Raw genomic sequence first — 26,767 nt, 5'->3', positions numbered from 1 at the left:
AAAAAAAAAAAAAAAAAAAGTGCTGTTAAAAGAAAAGCTGATGGCAAGTGTTTTTTCCTTACCAAGAAACAGCAGCACAAAACCAAAAACCACAGCAGTGTGTTTCCCAATTAACCCAGAAAGTCTTTTTTTTTTTTTAAGTGCCATGATGTTCATTTATTTACATCTTTACATCTAGAAATCTCACTTCCAGGAATCTGCCTTAGGATAATAATCAGAGATGTAGTCTAAAACTCGCGTACAAGGATATTCATTGGAACATCATTTCTATTCACAAAAAAAGAAGTAACAAAATGTCCAGCATACACAATACGATATTCAGAAAGCAGAGTACGACGAACTGAATATATAGTATAATATCATTTGTGCAAAAGAAGGGCAAAAAGCGCACAAATTAATAGAGCTGTTATCTTTGAATGATTAGAATAAGATTTTTTTTCCTTCTGAGTTTTCAACATTTCTTTATTGAACATGATTTCCTTCGATGATCAAGAAAAACCAACAAATGTTATTTTTAAAAACTTCATGGCTACCTCTGGTGATAAATAGCCCCCATGTAGAGATCTACAGAGTCTGCTCTCCATTCTGCACAAAGGCATTGATTTACCTGCTGGCTGCCTATTAATTTGAAGGGAAGCAAAGCACCTCCCCAGAAGTAGACGGCGTGTGTGGCTGAGGGTGCAGCTTCCTTTGATGGAATATTGCTAAACGACGAAATTCTATCTCCCACAAGAAATTATTTCTGCTGGCTGTGCAAACGTCAGGCTGGAGCCTGCCCTTGGAGAGGCGGCTGCATTACTAAGTATTTGTAAAATCAGCAGAGCCTATGCATGAACGGTCACAGTGGCTGATTTTACAAGCTACTCACGACGGGCGTCTGCATATAGAGAGCCATAGCTCAGAGCACATTTAACCTATTGTGATTCCTCCTCATTTCATGTTGTGCCATTTTGCAAGGGTGTCGTTTTACCCAAGGGAGAATGCTCTTTGTGTAAAATGGTTTCACAGACATATAAAAGTACAAGATGGTAGCCTGACTTTGGTATAATCTTGATTCTCTTTTCTGCCTCGTTTTTAACCACCTCTCATCCTGCACACCTCACCCTCTGGGGCAGTGGCCTTTCTCATCAGCAATGCCAGGTGTGTGGGGGAATGTGTTTCTAGAAGGAACTGAGCCCTGGCTTGGAAGCTGTCCTTCCCACCCCACCACAGGTATTTAGTCCAGTTTCCCCCAAGGTTTCAGGGGTCCTCTCCAGGAAAGAGACTGCCTGCACAGGCCACAGGCCCGGCTAGGTCTGCTAGGTGCCGGACCTCTATAAGACTGCCTGTTAGTGACAATGGCCAAGCCAGTATCTGGTGGCACAGAGGCACTTGTCTCCTGCTGGCTTGACACCAGTTATTTCACACAATTTACAGATAGGAAGAGATTTTAAGTCACACTGACTGTAAATCCTTCAAACAGAATTCTTGAAGTCCCCAAACTTCATTCTCTTTTCCCTGAAGAATCCTTTGTTGTCCACTTCACCCTTCAGACTGTGTTCTCCAGTTGTGATGTTTTAACTGGGGAAATTAATGTTGGCATCAGAAAAGTCAACATATCATGACTAAAAGATACAAGAGTGCTTTTAGGTTTCTTTTAAATTATAGCGTAAAAGAATGAACCATTGAGAAGAGGCATTCTCAGCTGATTAGGCTAAGTACAGCAAACAAACAAACAAACAAACAAAAAAACCCTGGAATTCTTTTCAAGATGCTGCTTGGGCCACATCCCTGAAGCTTCTAACCTCACAGGTCTTGGGTGGGAACAGGACATCTGTGTATTGAGAATGCCTCACTGCAGAGTAATTGCATTAGAAAAATTACCAGAAGAAACTGGGCAATTCTAACCACATTTATTGTTAGAATACTATAGAATACCTTCTAAAGGGTGGCGTATTTTTCTTGTTTTATACTTGGTCACTGCTATAGTTTGGTCTCCACCAAAGACCATGTGTAAAGGCTTGGTCCCTATCCTTTGCTATTTGCTTGGTGCTGTGAGGAGTTGATAGAACTTTTAAGAGGTGGGGCCTATTGGGAGGAAGTTAGGTGACCGGAGACATGCTCTCGAAGGGTATATATTTGGGCCTCTGGTACCATGAGGTAAAAGAGGTCTCCTCCACTATACAGTCCCTATCATGATGTGATGCTACCACAGGTCTGAGCACTGTGGACTGAAACCTCTGGAACCAGAAGCCAAAATGAACCTTTCCTCTTTTAAGTTGATTATCTCAGGTATCTCATCACAGTGACAGAAAGATGACTAACACAGTAGAATTTAAATAAAAAAGAGTTCTGCTCCAAACTACAGACACTATGATTTGGATGAGGGCTGCGAATCTAGCTTAGGGGAAGAGTGCTTGCCTAGGATGCATGTATGAGACCCTGCGTTCAATTCCTGGCACTGAGGGGGAAAAAAAATGATTTGGGTGAGATCCAAGAAGATAACCACCTCAACATAAAGCAGAAGGATTTTCCTCCTTTGTTAATAGTGTTTTCATATATAAGCAGCTCATTTTCCCCAGGATTTTCCAAGTTGTGACTGAGAGCTTTCTGATTTCTAGCCAGAGTGAGAGAGAATTCATATTTCTTAATGACTGGCATGGCATTATTTCTAGAGAGGAATTAAGTGTGAGCCTGAATAACTTGGCCAAGTGTACAAAAGACAAAGGCAAGACATATCTGAAGATGCCCAGAGAGGCCAAACTGTGGTTGCATTTGACTCTAAACATAATGCATCTATTCAGAGGAAGGTGAATTTTTTTTCAAATCAGTATTGGGCCAAAACTTAATTCTTTCATTTTTCTTCAGTCCTACATAGAAGTATCACTCCATCAAAGTTATCAAAACACCATCAGATAAGACCAGAGAGAGAGGCAAGACTGCCTCCATTTTTTTTTTTTTTTAAATGCATGTGACCAAAGTTAAGAAAAAAATTGTTAAGGTACCATGTCAGGTAGTAAAATTTCAGTTCACACAAAGGAAAGTGTTGCAATCGAAGAATAATTTCTTTATGAACTTAAAAATACAGAGCAGTAATTGTATGTTACTATACTTTATAACCACTTATTCCATCCGTCTGTTTTGAGCCCTTAAAAAAGGTCTTAATAGCGCCCACTGCGAAGGAGGGGACACAGATTGGTTTTCAAGCCGCAATGCTTTCAAAAAACAATGACGCTTTGTGAGCACTCTCCAAATACAAAGTGATCCATACAGAAGAAGTCAGGGATTTATATTCCCAGAAAGAGAGAAAGAGAGAGAGAGAGAGAGAGAGAGAGAGAGAGAGATTACCAACCCTTCAATATTTCTCAGGTGGTTTGGATTTTCGATTTTTGATCCCCTATCTTACCAGCCTGGGTTAGAAGGACAGGTTTTCAAATAATATCCCGGGAGATAATAATAATAGGTGGATAAGACATTTTCTTGAAGATGAGGCTCACTGAGATTAATTCATGCACAGCTTGCCCTGTGGCTCAGATTCTGAGGGCTTCCCCCGAAAGCCTTCCACTGTCACCTGGAAGCCTGTAGAACCCTCTGCAGCGTCTGCCCCAGATCTTCCCAGAGGAAGGATTGCAGCGCGCGGCAGAATGATCACATCATTCACACTTGAACTCAATGCGATGAGCACATTTGTTTGCCCTCATTAAGCTCAGTGTTGCAGGCGCTAACTGACATGCGGAGGCAGCGTGCTGGGGCAAGGCCAGGGAGCCAGGAGCTGGTAGAGTGCCTGGCTCTATTCAGAATCCTCCCCCAGACAGGCGCACAGTCTTGGGAACCCAGCTGCCTTTCTGAGATCCTGGGTAACTCGTCCATAACAAGAGGCATTTAGGTACAGGTTTTCCAGCTGTGATTTCCAAAAGCCCCCTAGGACTCCAGGAAAAGCCCCCAGGCTACCTCAGGGGTCAGGAGAAAGGCCAATTAGGGTCAATGCCCACAGGCCCTTGTTCCCATTTCAAACAAGGCTTCTCCGATTAGATACTTTATATACACCCAGTCCTAAGTAAGACGGATTTTAAAGGTGTGAAAAGCACAGGACTAGGTAACTTGCACATTCTTTACTTAGAAAAGGGCAAAGGGAAGCTCTGATCATTTTTCTCCCTCAGGGTCAAGCACGGTAGAGGTTCCAAGGGTGGACTGTCATCTCTCCTGCCCTGAGCTATGTGACTTTGGGCCCATTTCTTAATTTGGTGCCTCGATTCCCTCATCTGTAACACAAGTAAGGAGTAACGATACCCATGTCAAAGGTTGTCACAGGGATTAGGCAAATTAAAAGATACGAAATGCTTAGAGTGTCATCAGCACATAAACAAGGGTTTCTTACTACTATTGATGCAAGTTAGCAGTGAGCTGTGGGGTTGAGCATCATCAATAAAACCAGCAAAAGAGACGCAGAAGAGTCCCTGGTTCTGTATAAAGGTGCTTGGAAGCATAAATGGATTTGCTGAAAGTGCCTTTTTAAACTGTGAGTTTCTGATTCACATTTGGGAAGAAAAGCAGAACAGAAGGTGATAAATTCCTTTATGGGAGAGCTTGGCAGGCAAGGCAGATGTAACTGTAAAGTTAATTGGTGACTGGGAGGAGGGACTCCCGGGCAAAGGAGACAGGAGCCTGTTCCCCTCTCCCACCTGGTTTATGGTGATTAATTCATCAGGGATTCTGAAAGACCATTCTTGGGTGGCTGCTGGTCCTGTCTTCGCCCAGACAGGGATGATGTCAGCATAGAGTTTATGGAGCTCTGCAGTCCTCTGGAGGATTCCAGGAGCGTATAGAGCTGTCTCCAGGCCGCTTGCCAGAGCTCCCAAAGCTGAATCCCACTAGAATCTTGTGTATTCCAGCTGACTTGTCTCTGTCATAACTTTTTGTTGTTCTATGTATAAGAAATAACCCCTCAAATTCCTTGAGCAAGGCTAGTTGTTTTTTTTTCTAGCCCTCCTGGTGTGCATCTCTGAGAATTCAGCTCCATTTCTCCACCTTTTCTTGCAAGGGATATAGAATGAGATAACACACAGGGAATATGATGAGTTTAGGAGGCAGGACTTACGATTGTAAAAGATATCATTATTTTATGTATCACAAAGGACGAAAGAGATACCTGCTAATTAAACTAGAACACAAGCTTTTTTCTCTATAATCAGTTTGAAAATGCTCCTTCAGACCCAGACACAGATTTTTAAAAATTGTACATCACGCTTATGTATATATAAAAACGAGACTCTAAGGGTAGAGCATTCCTGAAACTTTTAAATATGAGTATGTCTTCTCAGTCACTTTTTAATCCAATCCATTTTTTTGAACCTAAATAATATCTGTGTCTTTTCACATGATGTCATCTTTGGTGTCCTCAGGAGAAATGGGTATGTAGAATATCAATGTCAAAGCTAGGGTAATAACAGTGGCCTCTCTTTTGGGGAGTGAATCCTCAGAGTCTAAACTCTTTTTTTATTTTAAAGAGAGAGTGAGAGAGAGAATTTTTTTAATATTTATTTTTTAGTTTTCGGCGGACACAACATCTTTGTTTGTATGTGGTGCCGAGGATCGAACCCAGGCCGCATGCATGCCAGGCAAGCGCGCTACCGCTTGAGCCACATCCCCAGCCCTCGTATTCTAAATTCTAAAGAGAAGCCTGCACCTAAATGACTGAGATGTTAACTGTGGACCCCTGTAATCTGGTAACCTTCAGATTATGTAATGCCCCTCCTTATTCTTTATTTCTGTGCATCAACTAACACAAAGCATGTAAATCATAACGGGGTTTAATTTATACTAAGAAATATGTCTGTTTAAAGAATTATAGTACTGGGCGTGGTGGTGCACTCCTGTGATCCCAGCGGCTTGGGAGGCTGAGGCAGGAGGATTAAAAGTTCAAAGCCAGCTTCAGCAATTTAGCAAGGCTTGAGCAATTTAGGGAGACCCTATCTCAAAATAAAAAATAAAAAGGGCTGGGGATGTGGCTCAGAAGTTAAGTGCCCCTGAGTTCAATCCCTGGTACAAAAAATAAATAAATAAAATAAAAATAAAACAAAACTATCAGAACTGGTTCTATTTTGATGATTCAGCCAGAGAAGAAGAAAAGGAAACACAGGCTCTGGGTGAAAAAGACCCCCTCGGCATGGAGCCTTCTTACCCACTGTTTCCTGCTCCTCCTTCCCTTTCTGAAGATGAAGCTTCGAGAACAATAGCCCCTTCATCTTCTCAGGTTGCTGGCCCTTGAATAAAACTGATCTCCCTCCTCCAATTCTTCTCTCCCAAGTATACTGGCTTTTAAGTGGTAAGTTGCCAGACCTGAGTCCAGAAACAGGTACACTTTCAGAAAACACTGTAAATGACCTGGGAACTCACATAATCGGTGCCAACCAGGCCCACATCTCAGTGAAATAGCCCCAACAGGTCTGGGCTTGTGCCAACAATGGCAACTTCTTTTCGACTGTCAGCAGGCCACCAGCAAGAGCAAGATCCACCCCAACTGGAGGACAGTTTAAGTATCAAACAATGTTCATCTTAGGCAAGGGCAGTAACTTGCACTTCTAATCCTAGTGACTTAGGAGGTGAGGCAGGAAGATGACAAGTTCAAGGCCAGCCTGGGCAACTTAGTCTCAAAATAAAAAAGGAAGAGAGCTGGGGATGTAGCTCAGTGGTCGAGTGTTGTTGGGTTCAGTTTCCACTACTACACACAAAATCATGCTCACCTTTGAAATGTAATCAAGGTTTCTACTTGTTACTTGAAGAATTCTCAGAAACTGTTTTAAGAGTTATTGAAAAACTCTCCCTCATTCTATGAATGACACGGTACACGGTTAATTTTGGCCTTTTCCAAGAACTCAATAATTCTTCCAAGCAGTGCATGTAGCAAAATCAAGAGTTCAGAGGCAAGAGTCAGCCTGTAGAGGGGACAGCTATTCCCATGATGCGTTTTATATTCTCCCCAAGCTTCTTCCTCTTAAATGCGAGTTATTTATTTGTGTGGTGGTTGTGTTATTCTCTTTAAAATACAAATCCCCTTAAAAAGGTCACTCAATGTTCCTTCTGCCTAATTGATGACTTCTCCCTTCAAGAGTGGATTTTGCCAGAGATTTATTTAAAGGAGCTAAACTTTTAAAAAGAAAAATCTCAGGATGTTTCAACCACATAAAACCTAGATCACAAAAGACCATATATTATGTGATTCCATTTCTATGAAGTGTCCAGAATAGTCAAATTTGTAAAGACAGAAAGTAAATTAGTGGTTGCCAGAGGCTGCTGGGTTTGGGGTGGTGGTAAGTGGAAATGTAGACAATTGTTAATAGGCACAGGGTTTCTCTTGAAAAGACAAAACTATTCTAAATATGGTTATGGCGACGGTTGTGCAACCCTGTGAATATACTAAAAGCACTGAATTGTAGACTTTCAATGGTGAATTGTATAGCATGTGAATTACATTTCAAGAGGGACTTTAAAAATACTTAGAATGTGTTATTTATATATTAAACAACCTAAACAGAAATTCTTTGGCACTTATCCCAGCAATATGTGTTTAATCGAAACCTGGTGAGAATAATTTTGTTCAAGCGACTCAACAGATTCAACAAGCAAAATGCTAGGGGTTGTGACAGATTTGATCCCTCCTTTGAGGAACCTACCACCCAGGAGGAGCAGGGAAGAGAGACTTATGCACAGAAGACTCTCAGGGCAGAGGAAATGTTCTAAGAGGCTCTGATGATGCTTCTTGGTGGACTCAGGATTTGTTCTCAGCCTTGAAAGAATCGCGGACTTCATAGATACGGGAGGTGGGAGCAGACACAGAAGAAGAGCAAGGTCTCAGATCGTTTGAAGCTGACAATGGCTTCCATGGAAAGAGGTCCCAGTTCTAGTGAGTTTATGGGTCTAGCCTCATAGAGCTGCTCCAGGCAGAGGGTAAGAGTGGATGAGCTGGAGAGAGTGGGAGCAGGTGGAACCAAGCCAGGGAAGGCGTGAGAATGAGCCGACTGTCAGCAGAACTAGGCTAGGAAGCGATGGGAACGGACAGGACCCTTGAGCAGGGTTACTCAGTCAGCTGCTGCTAGCAGTTATCATGAATTCAAATCTAGTTCCCTTAACTCTGGGCTCAGTTCTCACTCCTTTGGAATGAAGAGGCAAGTCCTCCCATGCAGTCCCCTGGGATTACAGGTGTGTGCCACCGTGCCAAGCAATTTTAGCTCCTTATAAAGAGCCCCTTCCCCCAAGTTAGTAGAGACTGACTGAGTTGGGTTGGCAACTAACAAACTAGTGAACCAAACAGTTAACTTAATCAAAATTTATATGTGCTACGCCTATAAAATAAACGAGGAGCTCTGGTATTAACCTTTGATCCCCCTCGCTGAGGGTTTAATGTGATTCTTAACTGAATTTCACGGAGGTCGCTGGGCTCGTGTGGGCCTCCCAGGATTTTCTTTGCTTTCCCTTGATGTTTCCATTAAGAATCCCCCACTAGGCCTCGTGCTGTTCTGCATCCGTGCTTGCTGTCATCAAAATGGTTATTTCCTTGCATGAAGGCTTTTCATTAATTTTCTTTCTCCATCTGCAGTTGCCCAAAGTGCTCTCTTGAAGAACAGAAGCTCCATCCACTGCCTTTCTGTCATGGGCCAGATTCGTATGAGTGGGTTCAGGAGGCCAGCGGGTCCTCTGTCCACACCCACGGTGCCCGTGCCTGCAGCCGCTACCTGTGACCCAGGAAATTCTCTCTCAGTTGATTCTCTGCTCTGTGCCCAGTGATCCTGGCAAGCTCTCAGACAGGGCAAGGGGAGGTTTATGATGTCTGTTTTTTGTACTCCTGCAAAACAAAAACAAAACACCTCCCATCCTTCCAAAAAAGTCATGGTTGATATCATCACTCTGGTCTTGCTATTTATTCAATTTTTTTTTTTTTTTAAATATCTGCAGTGTCGGGCTGGGGTTGTGGCTTGGAGATAGAGCACTTGCCTAGCATTGGTGAGGCCCTGTGTTCGATCCTCAGCACCACATAAAAAACAACAGCAACCAAAATAAAGGTTAAATTTGGAATTGAATTGGAATCGAATTGAATCCAGAGCTTCATACATGGTCAATACGCTCTACCCTTTTTTTTGTTGTTACAGGGGTGGGGATTGAACCCAGGGGTACTGAACCACCCAGCCACATTCCCAGCACTTTTAAAATATTTTACTTAGAAATGGGGTATTGATGAGTTGCTTAGGGCTTCGCTGCTGAGGCTGGCTTTGAACTCTGATCCTCCTGCCTCAGCCTCCCAAGCTGCTGGGAGTACAGGCCACATAACCGGCCTGTTCAGTCCTTTTCTACGGAGGACTTATTCAGCTTCAAGTCTTACTTTGGGCATTTGTGCTCTCGTGGGTCGGTAACATTTCAATTTACCAAACCCAAAGCTGCTCTCTAGTGTGTGGGCTTGCACGTACACACACACACACACACACACACACACACTCACTCTACTTCTGCTATGAGAGTTTTGTTTTTTTTTTTTAAGAGAGAGAGAGAGAGAGAGAATTTTTTAATATTTATTTCTTAGTTTTCGGCGGACACAACATCTTTGTATGTGGTGCTGAGGATCGAACCCGGGCCGCACGCATGCCAGGCAAGCGCGCTACCGCTTGAGCCACATCCCCCAGCCCTAAGAGAGTTATTTCATTTGAAAGAAAATCCAAGAGGCTCTGGGAGGACTTGCTGATCTGGCAAGCTCCCCTTTGCCCTGGTTATACATTTGAGCCATTTCTTCCTTGACCGATTGACACATGCTAATTAAATGCTGTGGGCAAAGACACATACAAACACTATGTATGAATGATAATTCAAACAATAAATACTCCCCTCTATCTCTGCCATCATGGTAAGTTGCACACTTTTTTTTTTTTACAGAAAATAAAGGAATATTATAAACTTAACCTTCTACTTCTATAATGTCACTTGCTGAACACTCTTCTTCTTTCAAAACATTTAAAACATTTAATAACTAATTTGTACTATATGATTTTAAAACTGACTAGCAAATTAACAAAATGGAAAAATGGAAGGAATTCAAACCATATCATCTTTTTTTTTTTTTTTTTGGAGGTGGAGGCTGGTATCTGCCCAGGGCCTAGCATGTGCTGGGTGAGTGCTCTACCACTGAGCTACCCCCCCCAGCCCTCAAGCTAGATGTGGTTTTTGAATGTGCTCTTCATAAACCAGGAATGATCCCAAACCCTGAGAATCCCAGATGTTTGAACATCTAATCTGAACCAGTTGCATGATGATGAAACCCTTTTGTCACTTACTGGATCACATCAAATGACTTCTTTACTGCTACTGCTAATTGACCAAGAGCAGCCTTGGCTAACATCACGATTGACATTTTCTTTTCCCATAAACAGCAGCAGAGGAGCACTCCTCTGAATTTTTAAGGATGTTCTTGCTCTAATGACTCTTCTGTGATAATTCCCACCAGCACCTTCACTTCTGAACAGGGGAAATTGCCAGGGAGGCCATTTGACAAGTAGGCGAGTAGCTGGTCTATGAGCTTCAAGGAGAGGTCTGGAGAAGGATTCAAACCCGCGAAAACAGGTGAAGGGCCGTAGGCAGAGGATAATGTGAAAGAAGAGATGAGAGCACTGGAGAAGTCCAGCATGTCAGAACTGTGCTGCGCAGGAGAGGCCAGCAAAGAAGCCAGAGAGGAAACAGCTGAGAACAGGAAGGGAACTAGGAGAATATGGGCCAGGAGGAGCCGGCTGACCAGTACCCGGGAGGTGGAGATGCTCCCTCCTTTCCAGAGGAGAAGCTTGAATGCAGTGGTAGAAGGGAAAGCCACATGGAAGCTTGGTTTTAAAGTTCTGTTTGGCCAGGCACAGTGGGGCATGCCTGTAATCCCAGCGGTTTGAGAGGCTGAGGCAGGAGGATCTTGAGTTCAAAGCCAGCCTCAGCAGTGAGGCCATAAGCCACTCAATGAGACCCTCTTTCTAAATAAAACATTTTTAAATGGGCTGAGGATGTGGCTTGTGATTAAGCACCTCTGGGTTCAATCCCCAGTAGTGAGAAAAAAAAAAAATAAAAGTTCTGTTTGGTCCAACTGTGTATAAAGTTTAGTTTACAAGTAAAATCCCCCTGACTGCCAGGCATGGTGGTATGTGCCTTTAATCCCAGTTACTCATGAGGCAAGCCTGAGCAATTCAGTATGACCCTGTCTCAAAATAAAACATGAGAGACGCTTTGGCTGTCGTTTGGTGGTAGAGCACTTGAAAAAGGCACTGACTGGGCTCAACCCCAACACCACAAAATAAATAAATAAATGAATCTCACTGAAAGCACAAGTCTCAAAGTCCCAAAGTTAAGCAAAATGTCTAATATCCTGTAAGATCCTTTATTTCTGGAAGAAAGAAAATAAGTCATGCAGAACTTGTAAGATAAAGGATTTGGCAACATATATATAGTAAATTTCAGTAAACAGATCAAAGAACAGGTTTTTGTACTAGTGGGTGGATTTATTTACTGTTAAATATTTCTGCACAAAATGTATGTACACTATAAGTGCAATTATATTTGAACCGTGCATGTGGGAGGTAGCAAGCAAAATGAAGGAGTTTTTTTTTTTTTAGATTTATATTTGCATGGGTTTTTAAAAATCGTGATTTTTTATTATGGCACTATTATTTTTTTCTAAAATGAATTGTTATGCTTTGGATCTTAAACGTCCTCATGCTTAAAATGACCATGCTTGCTTGCCTATTGAGAGGTTGTAGAACCTTTAGAGATGGGGCCTAATTGAAGGAAATTAAGTTACTGAGGTTTACTGGGACCCCAGTATCTTCTTTCTCTCTTTACTACCTAGCTGCTATAAGGTAGGTAACTTTGTTCTATCTATGTTCCTTGCTATGTTGTTCTTCCTCACTACAGGACCAAAAGCAGCAGAGCCAATCACCCATGGACCAAAACCTCTGAAACCATGAGCCAAGGTCAATCTTATAAGTTGTCAGATAGTTTGTCATAGTGATAGAAAACTAACACATGAATGAAAGGAAAAACTTTATTTCACGTGATATAGAAAGAAAGGAACTCAAGTTTCTGTAGTTTCTGCTCAACAGGTGTACATTTTTTTTTTGCAGATGAGAAATCCCCAGAGCAGATGGGCCATAAATATCCTCAGGTCACCTGATGAATCAGCAAGGGAAGAACAATAACAGGTCCCTCATTATCTTGTGTAATTCTTTTTTTTTTTTTTTTGTAGTGGGGTACAGAGGATTGAACCCAGGGGTGCTTAACTACTGAACCACATCCCCAGCCCTTTTTAAGATTTTTTATTTGGAAACAGATCTTGCTAAGTTGCTTTGGGCCTCCCTAAGTTACTGAAGCTGGCCTTGAACTTGCAATCCTCCTGCCTCAGCTTCCCAAACTGCTGGGATTACAGGCTTGGACCCCCACACCTGGCTCTTGTATAATTCTTTTCCCACTGTTCCTTACTGTTGTAAAATAAGCATTCCTAGTAACTCTAAAATCTGTTCCTTACCTTGCTCCCTAACAGCTTCCTCACAGAAGTGTCAGAGTTGGCCATCTAAGGGCCACAGCATTATCTACTAATTTTCCTGTTGGACTTTACAGGAAACTTGATTCTGTGGGTTTGCTTCTCCAGGCAGCTGCCTAAGCCCCATCTGAACTAGCTGGGGAAAGACATTAAGGGGACAGCGAGTGACCTTAATATTATCAGCTAAGTCTTTGATATTGAATTACAGACAGTCCCTTATTTATGATTTTCAACTTTAGAATGGTGGGACAGTCATGTGCCCATTCAGTAGAAATCATATTTGAAATTTTGAATTTGATCTTTTTTGATGCTCTGTGCAGGTGCTGGGCAGAGGCAGAGAGCTAAAGCTACGTGATTGCCAGGGGAAGTGACCCATGTTCCACAGCACACTGTCGCTGAACAGCGATGCTTGGGGGCTCAGAGAGGCTAGGTTATTATGGGCAGTTTTTACATAAACCTTTTCCAAGTTAACGATAGGTTTACAGGAATGTGGCCTCATTGCCAGTTGAAGAGCATCTGTATCGATGCCTCCGCCCACCCCCCATCCTGCCCACCAAATCCTTCTAGAGACCAGAGGTGGCCTGGATGAAGGCGTAAATGGAAAGTGGACAGGCGACAGTGGACCCACACTGGCCTCTTGGTGTTGGCAAGAGCAGCCTTAGCCCGGTGCTCGTGGAGGAAGGACTCTCTTAAGATCAGTTTCTACTTAATAAGCACTTATTAAATGCTTTAGGTGACCACTGTTCATTGCTGGGCAATCTTAAATGAGCTTACTACAATAATCAATTGGGAGAGAAAGAACAATATTGAGATGTGTCTTTTTTTTTTTTGTATCAGGGATTGAAACCAGGGTACTTAACCACTGTGCCACACCACCAGTTCTCCCCTTTTAAAAAATATTTTATTTTTATTTTATAGGTGGACACAATATCTTTATTTTATTTTTATGTGGTGCTGAGGATTGAATCTAGTGCCTCATGCGTGCTATGTCATCTACCACTGAGCCACTGCTGTTTTAATATATATATTAAAATATATATTTTATTTAGAAACAAAGTCTCACTGAGTTGCTTAGAGCCTCGCTAAGTTGCTGAGGCTGGCTTTGAACTTGTGAGACTCCTGCCTCAGGCTCCCAGTTGCTGGGATTACAGGCATGTGCCACCATGCCCAGCCCAGCCCTATTTTGATTTCTAATTTGAATTACAGGGTCTGTACTGCTCTGCTGTATGTCCTTTTGAAATGAAAATCACTCTGAGAGAAAGTAATAAACATTGCCATGGCTCTTACAGAATTTAGAAAACTCAGACCACCTCCTCTGAGCCCCTCTAACACCTCAGGCACACTCTCCCCACTCAATGAGAGGATATTGACAAGATAAGAGGCGCAGGGCTTTCAGATTCAAACGAATTTCAAGATCCCTTTCCATGCTCCAAGATAAAAACTATTCTTAGAATTGCAGATGAGCAAAATCTCCCTTTTCAACTTTAAAAAGCTGTTTAGGGCAAATCCTTTTTTAAAATTTTTTTCTATAGTGAAATTATTATTTCTTATCCTTTCTCATTATTTGTTTTATTTTGGAACCAGCTACTTCTTAGTTACCGTGACATCCACTTATGTTTGAAAGAATATAATCTAAGATCAGCCAGGAGTGATGTTATTTGAAAGGATGGTCATTTACTTGCATTAAAACAAGACATAGTTTTAAATGTCATGTTCAAAATGGGCATAAACATCTTTAAGGAACCTGTCCATTATGACATCCGCATTTCCTTTTAAAATAAGTCGATTTAAAAACTCATTCTCCTTTTCCACACCATTTCTCAATGCTGCTTTTGAACAAAAGATTCTCAGAAGGATGTAGAGAAGAAACATATTTTGGATTTAGACAAGATGTTCATGAAAGAGCTATAAAGTAAAGGTGGCATAGTCTAGCAAGACCTAGATCAAGTCTTTCCAATCCTGAATTTCCTCTTCCATAAAATGAAAGATAATAAGAGTTCTCACCTCCTGGAGTTATTATGCAGTGTCAATTGATGGCAGATATTATTATGAGAGTGCCACACTTGAAGCTTAGATGCTGATGTGTTTTGGGAGTTAATACCCCAACTGGGACCCTAGAGATAATCTAAACCTGTAGGGTCATGAGATTCAGTGTCAAATTCACATTCAGTGTTCTAGCTTATAAGACATGAAAGAAAGTTCAAAGTTTGGTGGGAAAAAAATAAATCTTACAGAAAGTCTTTTTTTAAAAGAACACTCACTTAGTCATTCAGCAAATATTTACTGAAACCTAGTATGTACCAAGTATTGTCCTACGTACCGGGATTGAGATAAACAGTGTTGATCTCCTTGAACTTAGAACCAGCAGAGGAGATCATGACTAATCAAATAGCCACAGATAAATAATACAACCTGGAATAAAAACTCTGAAGAAAAATTCTGAGTTTTTATTTATCTTAGAGAATAAAACAGATGTCAAAAAAGATTACAAAAATGTAATTTTGTCATTTCTCAATCTCAACCCATCTTGTAATGGATCGTTCTGACGTTAGTACTTGGAGTCACTTGTGTGTGGCGTTAAGATAAACTGTACCAAAGACATCCTGAATTTTCAAAGTTGGATTGAAACTTGGAATCGTTAAAACAGCAATCTGATGAGGCTCTGAAGCTACACTTCCCGTGAGGGCACGCACTCATTTCAAGGGCTGGAATCCCTGCACGGGAAGCCTGGGGTGGAGTTTGGGGCTGGAGGCCTAATGACAACATCAAAGGACAAAGGCAGCTGTCCTTAGCCAGGGAAGTCTAGGTCAGAGTCATGACAAAAGCAGGGACTAGAGGACTAGGTCAGGGCACCCAGAAAGCAATTTTCCAAGGGAGCCACAAGTTGTCATTTGTAGACAAAGAATGTATCCAGAAGGCTTTGTCCTGCATCCTCACCACAAGGCTGTAATTTCCAAACTGTAGGTCATGACCCATTTGTGGGTCACAAAACAAATTGTGTGAGCACTTGCAGCATTTTTTTTTTAATGAAATAGAAAAGGTTCAAGTAGAATATGTAAGTTTGGAGAAAGGGTGAGGTGGTCTGCATTTGGGTAGAGGCACTAAGTGGCCCTGTGACACCCAGATCAATTCAGTGGAAAGAATTCCCCCAGGGACATCCAATACCCTACTTTTCTCTCAGTATGTTCCTTCTAAATCTAAGACCTGCTTCCCAGCAGGCTGTGCAAGGACGGGGCCAAAATGCAGAACACCTGCCTAAGGTGAAGCTCCGGGATCAGTCTGGAATGTCCCCCAAAAGTTCATGTGTTAAAGGCCTATTCCCCATCCAAGGCACTGTGGGGAGGTGGTAGAATCTTTAAGAGGTGGGGCCTAGTAGGGGGAAGTTAAGTCATTGGGGGCATAGCCCTGGAAGGAATATCAGCCCCTTCCTTTGAATATCTCTTTGCATCCTGACCACCATGAAATGAGCAGCTCTGTTCCACCACCTGCTCTCCACCATGATATTCTGCCTTACCACAGGCCCAAAAGCAAGAACCAGCTGACCATGGACTGAAACCAGGAAGCAAAACAAACCTTTCCTCCTTTTAACTTTTCATCTCAGGTATTTTGTCACAGTAACAGAAAGCTGACCAGCACAGATAAAGCTACAAAGTCATAAATAAGATATGTGTAGAGGTAGCTTCCTTCTCACCTTAGCATCCTCAGACTGGGACTGCTTTCCAAACACCATAAATGTCTTCAGTTTTACATTCTCACTTGATAAATGCTTCTTTTACTCTGATTGGAAAAAAAAAAAGCCAATTTATCTAAAACTTTTCTCAGAGGGTTAATCATTATATTTGCAGATGTAATTTCTAGCTTCAGATCTTTCCACCTTGTTTCTGGATGGTAGAATTCTCGAGGAAAGGGAAATGGATAACTGGTCTTTTTGGGATTCCAAAGAAGACTCCTTGATGATTAAAGAGGAGTGCTGGAGTTCAGATCTGAGATGTTCCCCAAAGCTCATGTGTTAAAGGCTTGGTCACCAGCCTGTGGCACTATGGGGAGGTGGGGGACATTTAGGTGGTGGGACTAGATGACTGAGTTAGGTCACCGGGGTGTGCCCTTTCACTACTTAATGGATGCACGAGGTGAATGGCCTTCTCCGCTACATGCTCCCTCCATGATGTACTCTCCCACTACAGGCCCAAAGCAACATCACCAAGCAACCATGGGTTAAAAACTCCAAAACTTTGAATAAAAATAAAATTTTCTCTATTTTTGAGTTGATTGTCTCAGGTATTTTGTCGTGGTGACAGAAAACTGACTAACACAGGGAGGAAAAGTCAAGAAGTGCTTTGCACATTGATAAATGGTGTGGTCACTTTCCTTTGAAGGCAACAGTTGGTGGAGAGGGCAGTGAGAAGAGACTCTTCCTGGGGAAGCAGAGAGAGAAGCTGTGGGAAGGAAGAGCTACTGCAGTCCTGAATGGTGCCGGCTCTCACCCTGGCAGGAGTAGTTATCTGCAGAGGCAGACGGATTCTCAATCCAGGGACGCTCGGATGCGGCATCCACTGTGAAGACGGATACAGAATTCTAGAATAACTGCTTATTTCTTTGAATTGACCCACCCTGGACCCACTATTTCAGCCTAAGTCTCTGACCTACCCTTTAAGAATTAAAGTTCTTCCAAAAGTTTTTTTGGTCAAGCCCAGTGGCCTCTTCTTTTCCTATAGAGATGGGGGCAGGGTGGGGGGATGTTTCTTTAAAACTCTTACATAAAACTTGTGTTACGGAAAATGCAAGTATAGCTGGGCGAGGTGGCGCTCACCTGTCATCCCAGTGGCTCAGAAGGCTGAGACAGGAGGATCACGAGTTCGAAGCCAGCCTCAGCAATGGTGAGGTGCTAGGCAACTCAGTGACACCCTGTTTCTAATAAAGCACAAAATAGGGCTGGGGATGTGGCTCAGTGGTTGAGTGCCCCTGAGTTCAATCCCCAGGAACAAAAATAAAAAAGAAAGAAAGAAAGAAAGGGAAGGAATAAAGAAAGAAAATGCCAGTGCTTATAAATTAGACTCAACTGGGTAGCCATTTTTTTAAAATGCTCATCACTGGGGCTGAGGTTGTGGCTCTTGGTAGAGCGCTTGCTTCACAAGTGTGAGCACTGGGTTCGATTCTCAGCACCACATATAAATAAATGAATAAAATAAAGTCCATCAACAACTAAAACAAATATTTCAAAAAATTGCTCATCATTGACTACTGTGAGCCCTTGGGTTAGAGAATAAGTTAGGACCCTCCAAGGATTGCCGTTTCTTAACCTGGAAATAGAGGAAATGATATATCATTTGTTGGATTGTTGTGAGGATTATATAGTATAAAATTTATAAAGTACAAAGCCATTGCTGGACACCCAGTTAATAAATTAATACGTATACTGTTGTCACTTTTGTGTCACCATTCCAACAAGCAGCTACAGGACAACCAGAACAGAGTTTGCAACTTTTTAAAACACCAGCGTTGCCGGGCACAGTGGCGCATGCCTGTAATCCCAGTGGCTTGGGAGGCTGAGGCAGGAGCATCACCAGTTTGAAGCCAGCCTCAGCAAAAGCGAGGCGCTAAGCAACTCAGTGAGACCCTGTCTCTAAATAAAGCACAAAATAGGGCTGGGGATGTGGCTCAGTGGCCAAGTGCTCCAGAGGTCAATCCCTAGTACCCCACCTCCAAAAAAATCCCACCGGTGTTAGTCATAATACAAATATTTTGGAACATACAGAATTTATAATTCAAAATGAGGTTTTTAAAATCTTTTTAGTTACTTAGACAAGTGTGTGAAAATTCTGTGTCAAAATCAAAGGACATACTTCAAACCCTGCTTAAATTCCTGAGTGATTATGGAGTCTAGGACCTATGCAAGCATTTTCCTTTTCCTCCTTTCCTCTTCTGCTGTTTAGCCCTCATCTGCTTTATTTAATTTTGGCTTCTCTACTGAGGTTAATGTGAGCGAAGTTTGGAAGAAAGGCTTAAAATATTATAAACATTTTAGATTTAGAGCTAGAACATTCCTTAGGGATTATCAGTCTAATGTTTTCTTTCTTTTCCTTTTTTCCAGTGCTGTGGATTGAACCTAGGACTTTGGCCTGTTAGGCAAGTGCTCTACCCCTGAGCTGCATCTCTAGCCTTCGTCTGATATTTCCTAAGTGTTATTCATTAAAACAATAACATCACTGTTTTGTTACATGCTTCTGTCATTTACTTGATTAAGAAAAAAAAGCGGATTTGATTTAAAAAAAAAAAACAACTAAATACCCAATTTTCTAAGCAGTAATAGTCTGTAGTATTCAGAAACATCACAGGTTTAATAGACTCAGTAAATATAGAACTTAATCATCACATACATGTAAAATAAAGATATTGTGTCCACCTAAAACTAAAAAATATATATTTAAAAAAAACAATAACAAAAGACTTGATGTATTAAAGAGTTTTGTAATTTAAAGCCATCTATGTGGGCTGAGGATATAGTTCAGTGATACAATGTGTGCTTAGCATGCACAACTACCCATGAACCACCAAAAGTCATTTCATATACTACCAATGGCCTGGGTGACACACTTAGATAAACTCTAATTACGTGTACCCTCATTTTTAATTTTTTTTTTGTATTGAGGATTAAACTCAGAGGAACTCAACCACTGAGCCACATCCCTAACCACCCCCGCCCCCCATTTTTTTTTTTTTGAGAAAGGGTCTTATTGAGTTGCTTAGCACCTCGCCATTGCTGAGGCTGGCTTTGAACTCACCATCCTCCTGTCTCAGCCTCCTGAGCTGCTGGGATTATAGGTGTGCTCCATGCCTTCCAATGTACCCTCATATTGTTTTGTGAGGACACTAAAACCCAGGAAATTCAAGTCATTTGCCCTGAGTCTCTCTATGATTGAAACTCTAGTAAAAGACTTGATGGGGGCTGGGATTGTGCTTGCCTACCATGCATGAGGCACTGGGTTTGATCCTCAGCACCACATAAATGTAAAATAAAGATATTGTGTCCACCTAAAACTAAAAAAATAAATATTAAAAAAAACAATAACAAAAGACTTGATGTATTAAAGAGTTTTGTAATTTAAAGCCATCTATGTGGGCTGAGGATATAGTTCAGTGATACAATGTGTGCTTAGCATGCACAACTACCCATGAACCACCAAAAGTCATTTCATATACTACCAATGGCCTGGGTGACACACTTAGATAAACTCTAATTACGTGTACCCTCATTTTTAATTTTTTTTTTGTATTGAGGATTAAACTCAGAGGAACTCAACCACTGAGCCACATCCCTAACCACCCCCGCCCCCCATTTTTTTTTTTTTGAGAAAGGGTCTTATTGAGTTGCTTAGCACCTCGCCATTGCTGAGGCTGGCTTTGAACTCACCATCCTCCTGTCTCAGCCTCCTGAGCTGCTGGGATTATAGGTGTGCTCCATGCCTTCCAATGTACCCTCATATTGTTTTGTGAGGACACTAAAACCCAGGAAATTCAAGTCATTTGCCCTGAGTCTCTCTATGATTGAAACTCTAGTAAAAGACTTGATGGGGGCTGGGATTGTGCTTGCCTACCATGCATGAGGCACTGGGTTTGATCCTCAGCACCACATAAATGTAAAATAAAGATATTGTGTCCACCTAAAACTAAAAAAATAAATATTAAAAAAAACAATAACAAAAGACTTGATATATTAAAGAGTTTTGTAATTTAAAGCCATCTATGTGGGCTGAGGATATAGTTCAGTGATACAATGTGTGCTTAGCATGCATAGACCCTAGGTCTAACCCTAAGAGCAAAAAAAAAAAAAAAAATAGTAATGAGGAGCTGGGGGTGTGGCTCAGTGGTAGAGCACTTGCCTGGCAAGTGGGAGGCACTGGGTTTAATTCTCAGCACCACATATAAATAAATAAAATAAAGATCCATCAACCACTAAAAATTTTTAAAAAATAGTAACAAAAGGGGGAGAGAGAGGGAAAGTGAGAGAAATAAAAAGAAAAAAAAAACTAGGTATTTTAAGTATACCAACTTTTCATTTTCAGGTTTCCAAGTTTCCGGTATATGCCCCAAGATTCAAGAGAGTAGGCCAAATAAGCATTGGCCTTAGTGAAAGAGAAAACTACTTGCATGTAGTCCCTTCCAAAAATATATTGAGATGGGTCTAAGGACAAAGAACTAGCTTTGGCAATTTGTTTATCTCATAAAACAACTTGAATAATCACATGAGCTCATCCAAGAGTTGAAAGGCATTTACCTTGTGGCTTAGGTGTTTTAGGAGCGTGATCATACTGACCTGATTAAGGTCAGCAACACTGGCCTCTTCCTGACCCCGAATGCCTTGTGCATTGAAACCCGAGTGTTAGTTCCTGTTTGCACCATTGTACCTTGTTAGAGAAGGTATTTCTATTCTCTGGGGACTGAACAATAAGCTACTGTATGTTTGGTCTCTAGAGTTCATTTCTTCATGTTTTCATTAGTTTTATTCATAAGATTCTATTAGAGTCAATTGTTAAATAGCTGGAAACAACCCCAACAAAGGACAAAAAGTTTCTTCAATAAAACAAGAACGGCCCATCCCCTGCCCAGGCTTGAAGGACCATAAATTAGTGTAATAAATTGCAGAATATAAGCAAGTAACTTTTCTTCTTACTCTCCTAGGGACCTGGGGTTTGTTAATTCCATGTCTAAAACTAGGTCAGTAACATAGTAAACAAAACAAAACAAAACAAAGCAAAAAAACCCCCTACTAAATATGAGTTGAGGTTCACTGTTTTGAAAAATTATAGCCCATCTAGTTAAATTATCATTATCATTCAATGTGTTCATTTTGATGGATTCAGTTTATCTTGCATTACCTGGAATAATTTTTGTTAAAATTGTTAATAATAAATATCTCCTTTGAGACTTGCCTAGTGAAAAAAATTCTCTTTCCACTTGTGGAGTTTATGGTTAAAACGTTCTTCAGTTTGTCATTGGACACAATTTCATTGTGGAACCACATTTCCTTAGTGCTTAGAAAATCCTAGAATCCCTTTCCATGTATTTCAAAGAAAGCATTCAAATATAAATCTGTTTTAATTCATTATTACAAAAAGCTCATTAGCCCAAAAGTGCAAAATTTTAGAATATGTCCGGTCATATAATTTGTAGCCAAGAACACAAAAGCACATACACCACTTCATATTTACTAAGAATTAAGTATTTGGCACGGGGTAGTTACTAACAAAGACCAGAGCACATACAGTTCTCCAACCACACGAGGAATTTGGCCATATACGTTGGAGCAAGCCCCAATCTTTTTGAATTTTACAATTTTTAAATAAGCAACACAAAGGAAAGCATGATAGGTTGAAGGAAAAAGGGCATTTTGGGGTAATTAGAATGTATTGAAAACACATGCCAGTACTTTCTTTGGTACTGACAAATGGGATCAAACCATATTCTGAGTTTTTGCCTTGTTTCTTAATCCTACTTTCTAACAGTCTGAAAATGCATAGGTAAGGAGGAGGTAGGGAAGGGAATCTTGTTAAAGATATCTGTTTTACAGCACAATGGGTGGTTATCTTGTTTTGAATTAAATGCTCCCTGAAAGACAGCTGTTCATTGATTCTGATTCTGTTTTTTGGTTGTTTTGTGTATACACACACACACACACACACACACACACACCAGGGATTGAACCCAGGGGTGCTTAACAACTAAGCTATATACCCAGTCCATTTTTATTTTTTATTTTGAGACAGAATCTCACTGAGTTGCTTAGGGCATCGTTAAATTGCTGAGTCTGACTTTGAACTCATGGTCCTCCTGCCTCAGCCTCCCAGCCACTGGGATTCCAAGTGTGTGTCTCTGGGCCCAGCTACTCATTGATTCTTTTTTAAAAAATTATTTACTTATTTTTTATTTATATATGACAGTGGAATACATTACAATTCTTGTTTCACATATAGAGCACAGTTTTTCATATCTCTGGTTGTATACACAGTATATTCACACCAATTTGTGTCTTCATACCTGTGCTTTGGATAATAATGATTATCACATTCCACCATCATTTCTAACCCCATGCCCCCTCCCTTCCCCTCCCACCCCTCTGCCCTATCTAGAGTTTGTCTATTCCTCCCAAGCTCCTACTCCCTATCCCAGTATGAATCAGCCTCCTTATATCAAAGAAAACATTTGGCATTTGTTTTTTTGGGATTGGCTAACTTCACTTAGCATTATCTTCCCTAACTCCATCCATTTACCTGCAAATGCCATGATTTTATTCTCTTTTATTGCCGAGTAATATCCCATTGTGTATATATGCCACATTTTTTTTTCATTGATTCTTATACACCTGCCCTCTCCCTGCCTTCTATAATGTTTGTCCACGGTGATTCTCCCAGAACTGCTAGAGTAGCTTTTGCTATTCTTTAAATTCTTTAAAACAAATGCCCAACCCTCCCTCCAAGGCATTGGAAGAACATTCCTCTAACAGTTGCAAGTCCCTCAATTACACATCAACGCCCGTTCATTCTGTAAACGTCAGGACAATTCTCCAACTACTCATTTGCTTTTCGCATTTCCTCTTGCAAACTCAGAAAGCAACTACCATTTCTTCTGTATCCTTAACACTAGATTGGAGTGTGTAAAACAATGAATGATATCAGGAAAGAACTTCTGTCCTCCTTTATGTCTGGAAGAACAGTTTTAGGAACTGTGGGACCCTCCAGGCAACACTGTCCCTGCCTGCGCTGCAGCCCCAGCCATGGCACCTGCAGAATGCAATTTTGCTGTGGATGAGTACACACCTACCAGGCCATGCCAGCCCTCAGAGCTTGTATTTAAAAACTAGACAGAAGGATGAGATCTCTGACTTACAACCAAGAGTCGTGTTCTGACAGTGCCTTTGTGAATTACACAATTTTAATTAAAGCAACATGAAGACACTGCAATGGAGTGAAGAAAAGGGAAATTTTTTGGCAATAGAATGTATTGAAAACACATGCCAAACACTTCCTTCAATGCTTGGAACCAAATACTTCTCTCAATATGGGATCAAACCTCTCTGCTTCTCCTTCTGTCCCTTGGGCTGGGCTGTTTCTCTCTGTTCCTTGGGCCCTCTTGGACCTCATGCTTACTTTGCCCAGTCAGGACCTTGAGTTTCAGAAGCCAGTTTGCCTGCTCAGAGGCTACACTCTGTCATTTCTTCTAAGTGGATATTTCCAAGTTTTCTATTGGCTAATACCTTCTTCTCCCTCTTCCTTTTGTGTGGTCTTATTCCCGTGCCACTAACCTGTATCAATGGGGAAATTTAGTCCTTCCCTCCACCCTCTGCCATCTTGCACTGACTCCTGTGCAGTTCCCAAAGGCATGAATTAAGGAATTCAAAGGTAGATTCAAATTCTGGATCTGAATGAGAAAGAACAGTGTAATTCTGTGAAGAAGAAGGAAAAAAAAAGTATTTAGGTAATCAATATCCTTGAAAGAAATCTTTTAGTTAGAGGAGAGTTCATGCTAATGGGTATTTCTTAGTATTGTATTAGGGAAAGGAAGTATTTAGAACCTCAGTCTAAGGAGGGAAATTAGAGAGGGTGGCAGAGGCCAGTAAAAACATTTAGAAGGGTTGGAAAATGGGATCCCTAAGAAAGATGAGGCTGTAGGGTATTTATTTGTGGCAAGAAATTAATTTGCAATTGCATAACCTCCGTTAAGAACGTGATAAATACTACGTGATGAGTGCTGGGTTGGCTAGTTCTCTCATTTTCTCTGTTCAATAAATATTAGGGAAGATCCAAAAAATATTAAAGAGAGCATATTCATTCTAGCACTTACTGAGGGTAGAGGAGGCAATGATGTAAAAAAGCATATCGTGGCGATAAGGAAGAGCTCCTTGGGAGTTGCCAGACCGGTGTCTCCCAACGCCCTGTGTCCTCTTGTGTCCTCAGCAGGTCCTAGCCACTGTCAATCACACTTTTCATTGCTTACAACTGAGTCTTAACTAAGAAACAACAATCAACACACTGTCAGAGGAATAAATCATGAAACTGGTCCAACTCTGAGACCCATTAAGTCTACCTTGAAGAACCTACTATAAGAACAAATTTTAAAAGGTCACCTCTACACACTGGCTCACAGCAGCATTATCCAAATTGTAATAACAGGTTGCAGGGGTCAGCCCGGCCCAGGAGCCAGCCCCTCTCCTCCAGACCCCTCCCCCCTCCCATCCACTGGGGCGGGGCCCCGGCAGCCACACCTGTGTGGGACAGTCCCACCTCCCGGTCTCAACTTGTAAGCAGGAATAACTGCATCTGATAAAAGCTGGAGTATGGAAACTGTGAAGCCCCCTTTCCCTACAGGGAGAGGTAAGGAGGGTAAGAGAAAAAGAATGAAGGAGACTCACCAAAAGAAACACAGAAAATGAGCGGGCTGACAGTTTTCTGGTTCTTTCTAGACTCTCACCTGCTTTTCTGCCCTTTGACTCCATGGAATACCCCTCTATCTTTAGAATTAATCACACTTTTGGGGGCTGGGGTTGTGGCTGAGCGGCAGAGCACTCGCCTAGCACGTGCGAGGCACTGGGTTGGATCCTCAGCACCACATAAAAATAAAACCAAATAAAAATGAAGGTATTGTGTCCAACTACAACTAAAAAAAAATTAAAAAAAAAAAAAAAAGAATCAATCACACTTTTCATTGCTTACAACTGAGTCTTAACTAAGAAACAACAATCAAAAATTGGGAAAAACTCAAATACCCCCAATAATAAAATGATTAGATAAATCATCACGTCAGCATGATTTATTTATATGTTTATTTTTATTTATTCTTTTTTTTTTTTTTTTTTTTACCAGGGTTTGAACACAGGGGTGCTTAACCACTGANTTTTTTTTTTTTTTTTTTTTTTTTTTTTTTTTTTTTTTGTACCAGGGTTTGAACCCAGGAGCACTCAACCACTGAGCTACATCCCCAGCACTCCTCCCTCTGCCTTTTAAAAAAAAAATTTTTAGATGTTGATGGAGCTTTATTTTATTCATTTATTTATATGCCATGCTCAGAATTGAACCCAGTGCCTCACACATGCTAAGCAAGCGCTCTACCCCTGAGTGGCAACTCCATAAATTGCTTAGAACCTAGCTAAGTTGCTGAGGCTGGCTTTGGCCTTGTGACTCTCCTGCTTCAGCCTCTGGAGACACTGGGATTACAGATTTATGCCACTGCTCCTGGCAATGATTGAATATTTTAAAGGCAAAGTTTCAAATTGTTTACATGGAAAAAATACAGAACATCAAGCTATTTGAACATATTGCTTGCAACTGTTAAATTGTAGATATAGTCAGCAATGACTGGAGGAGTATACAGAATACATAGTTATAAGTTTATGAAGTTTTTGGAAACATTGTTTATACTTTTTGGGGACTTCCTTCATGCAAAACATCTTCTCTACCACTGAACTACATCCCCTGCTCCCCATCAGTATCTTTGAAATGAAATTTAGGCCCCTGGGGTTTTGAAACAGGGATTTAATATGCCACTTTAAATCTTTTCCAGAATGTTCATTATTCTGATAATGATATTCCCTACCAGTCCTCCCACAAAATATAGACATTGTCCCTGAATCCTTTTTTCAATGTCCTTCCATTCTCCATGTGTAATCCAACAGCAAGTTCTTTGACTGCATTCTGAGAATCTATTTCAAATCAGCTCATCAGATCTTTGTCAATAACTAGGTCCAGATGCCACTTTCTCTCACCTGGACTGCTACATGTCTCTGAACCAGTTCCTCCGGTTTCCCTCAGCTTTCTTTTACTCCATTCTCTGTAGAACAACAAGAATGGTTTTAAAATAATGCCCAGAATTGTGACTTCTAAATAAAAGGAATCTGAGCTTCTTGGAGAATAAAGTGATTATGATTAGCCTGGAACATCTTGTCATATCAGATAACAGTGAAGGAGTTTATTATTACTGAGGTTATATCGAAAAGACTCAGGAGGCAACTTACAGAGACTCCTATTGGCCCAAAAAAGGGTCATTGAAGTGTTATTTAAAAATTGCATAAGATTGAAACCGATCAAAGTGTTTAAATCCATTCATTAATAATGGTGTCCTTTAAAATAAAAAGCTTTGAAAGGCATTATTCTTTGCAGGGTATTAATGCCAAAGAATCATATGTTTAAAAAACCTCATTAGTGATGGTAGCAAGGTTTCAGGATACAAGGTTAATGTACA

The 26,767-nt window shown here is 41.0% G+C and overlaps 1 long non-coding RNA gene across 3 annotated transcripts in view; it reads right to left on the bottom strand.

Annotated features, from left to right (window-relative positions):
- LOC125619768 overlaps positions 1-25,178 on the bottom strand; it is a 53,502-nt gene extending 28,324 nt beyond the window's left edge. For 2 of the 3 annotated variants that reach the window (XR_007351351.1, XR_007351353.1), the window contains exons 1-3: positions 24,374-25,178; positions 23,835-23,950; positions 16,227-16,312 (exon numbers count right to left, since the gene is read on the bottom strand). This is a non-coding gene — a long non-coding RNA (uncharacterized LOC125619768). The remainder of the gene's footprint in view (positions 1-16,226; positions 16,313-23,834; positions 23,951-24,373) is intronic. The other variant, XR_007351352.1, reaches the window with a different exon arrangement.
- Positions 25,179-26,767: the final 1,589 nt, after the last annotated feature.

Source organism: Marmota marmota, unplaced genomic scaffold (genome assembly GCF_001458135.2).
Source record: "Marmota marmota marmota unplaced genomic scaffold, marMar, whole genome shotgun sequence".
In the NCBI taxonomy this organism is placed as follows: Eukaryota; Metazoa; Chordata; class Mammalia; order Rodentia; family Sciuridae; genus Marmota; species Marmota marmota.
The sequence above is the reverse complement of the archived record's forward strand: the minus strand, read 5'-3'. Positions and strand labels throughout refer to the sequence as shown.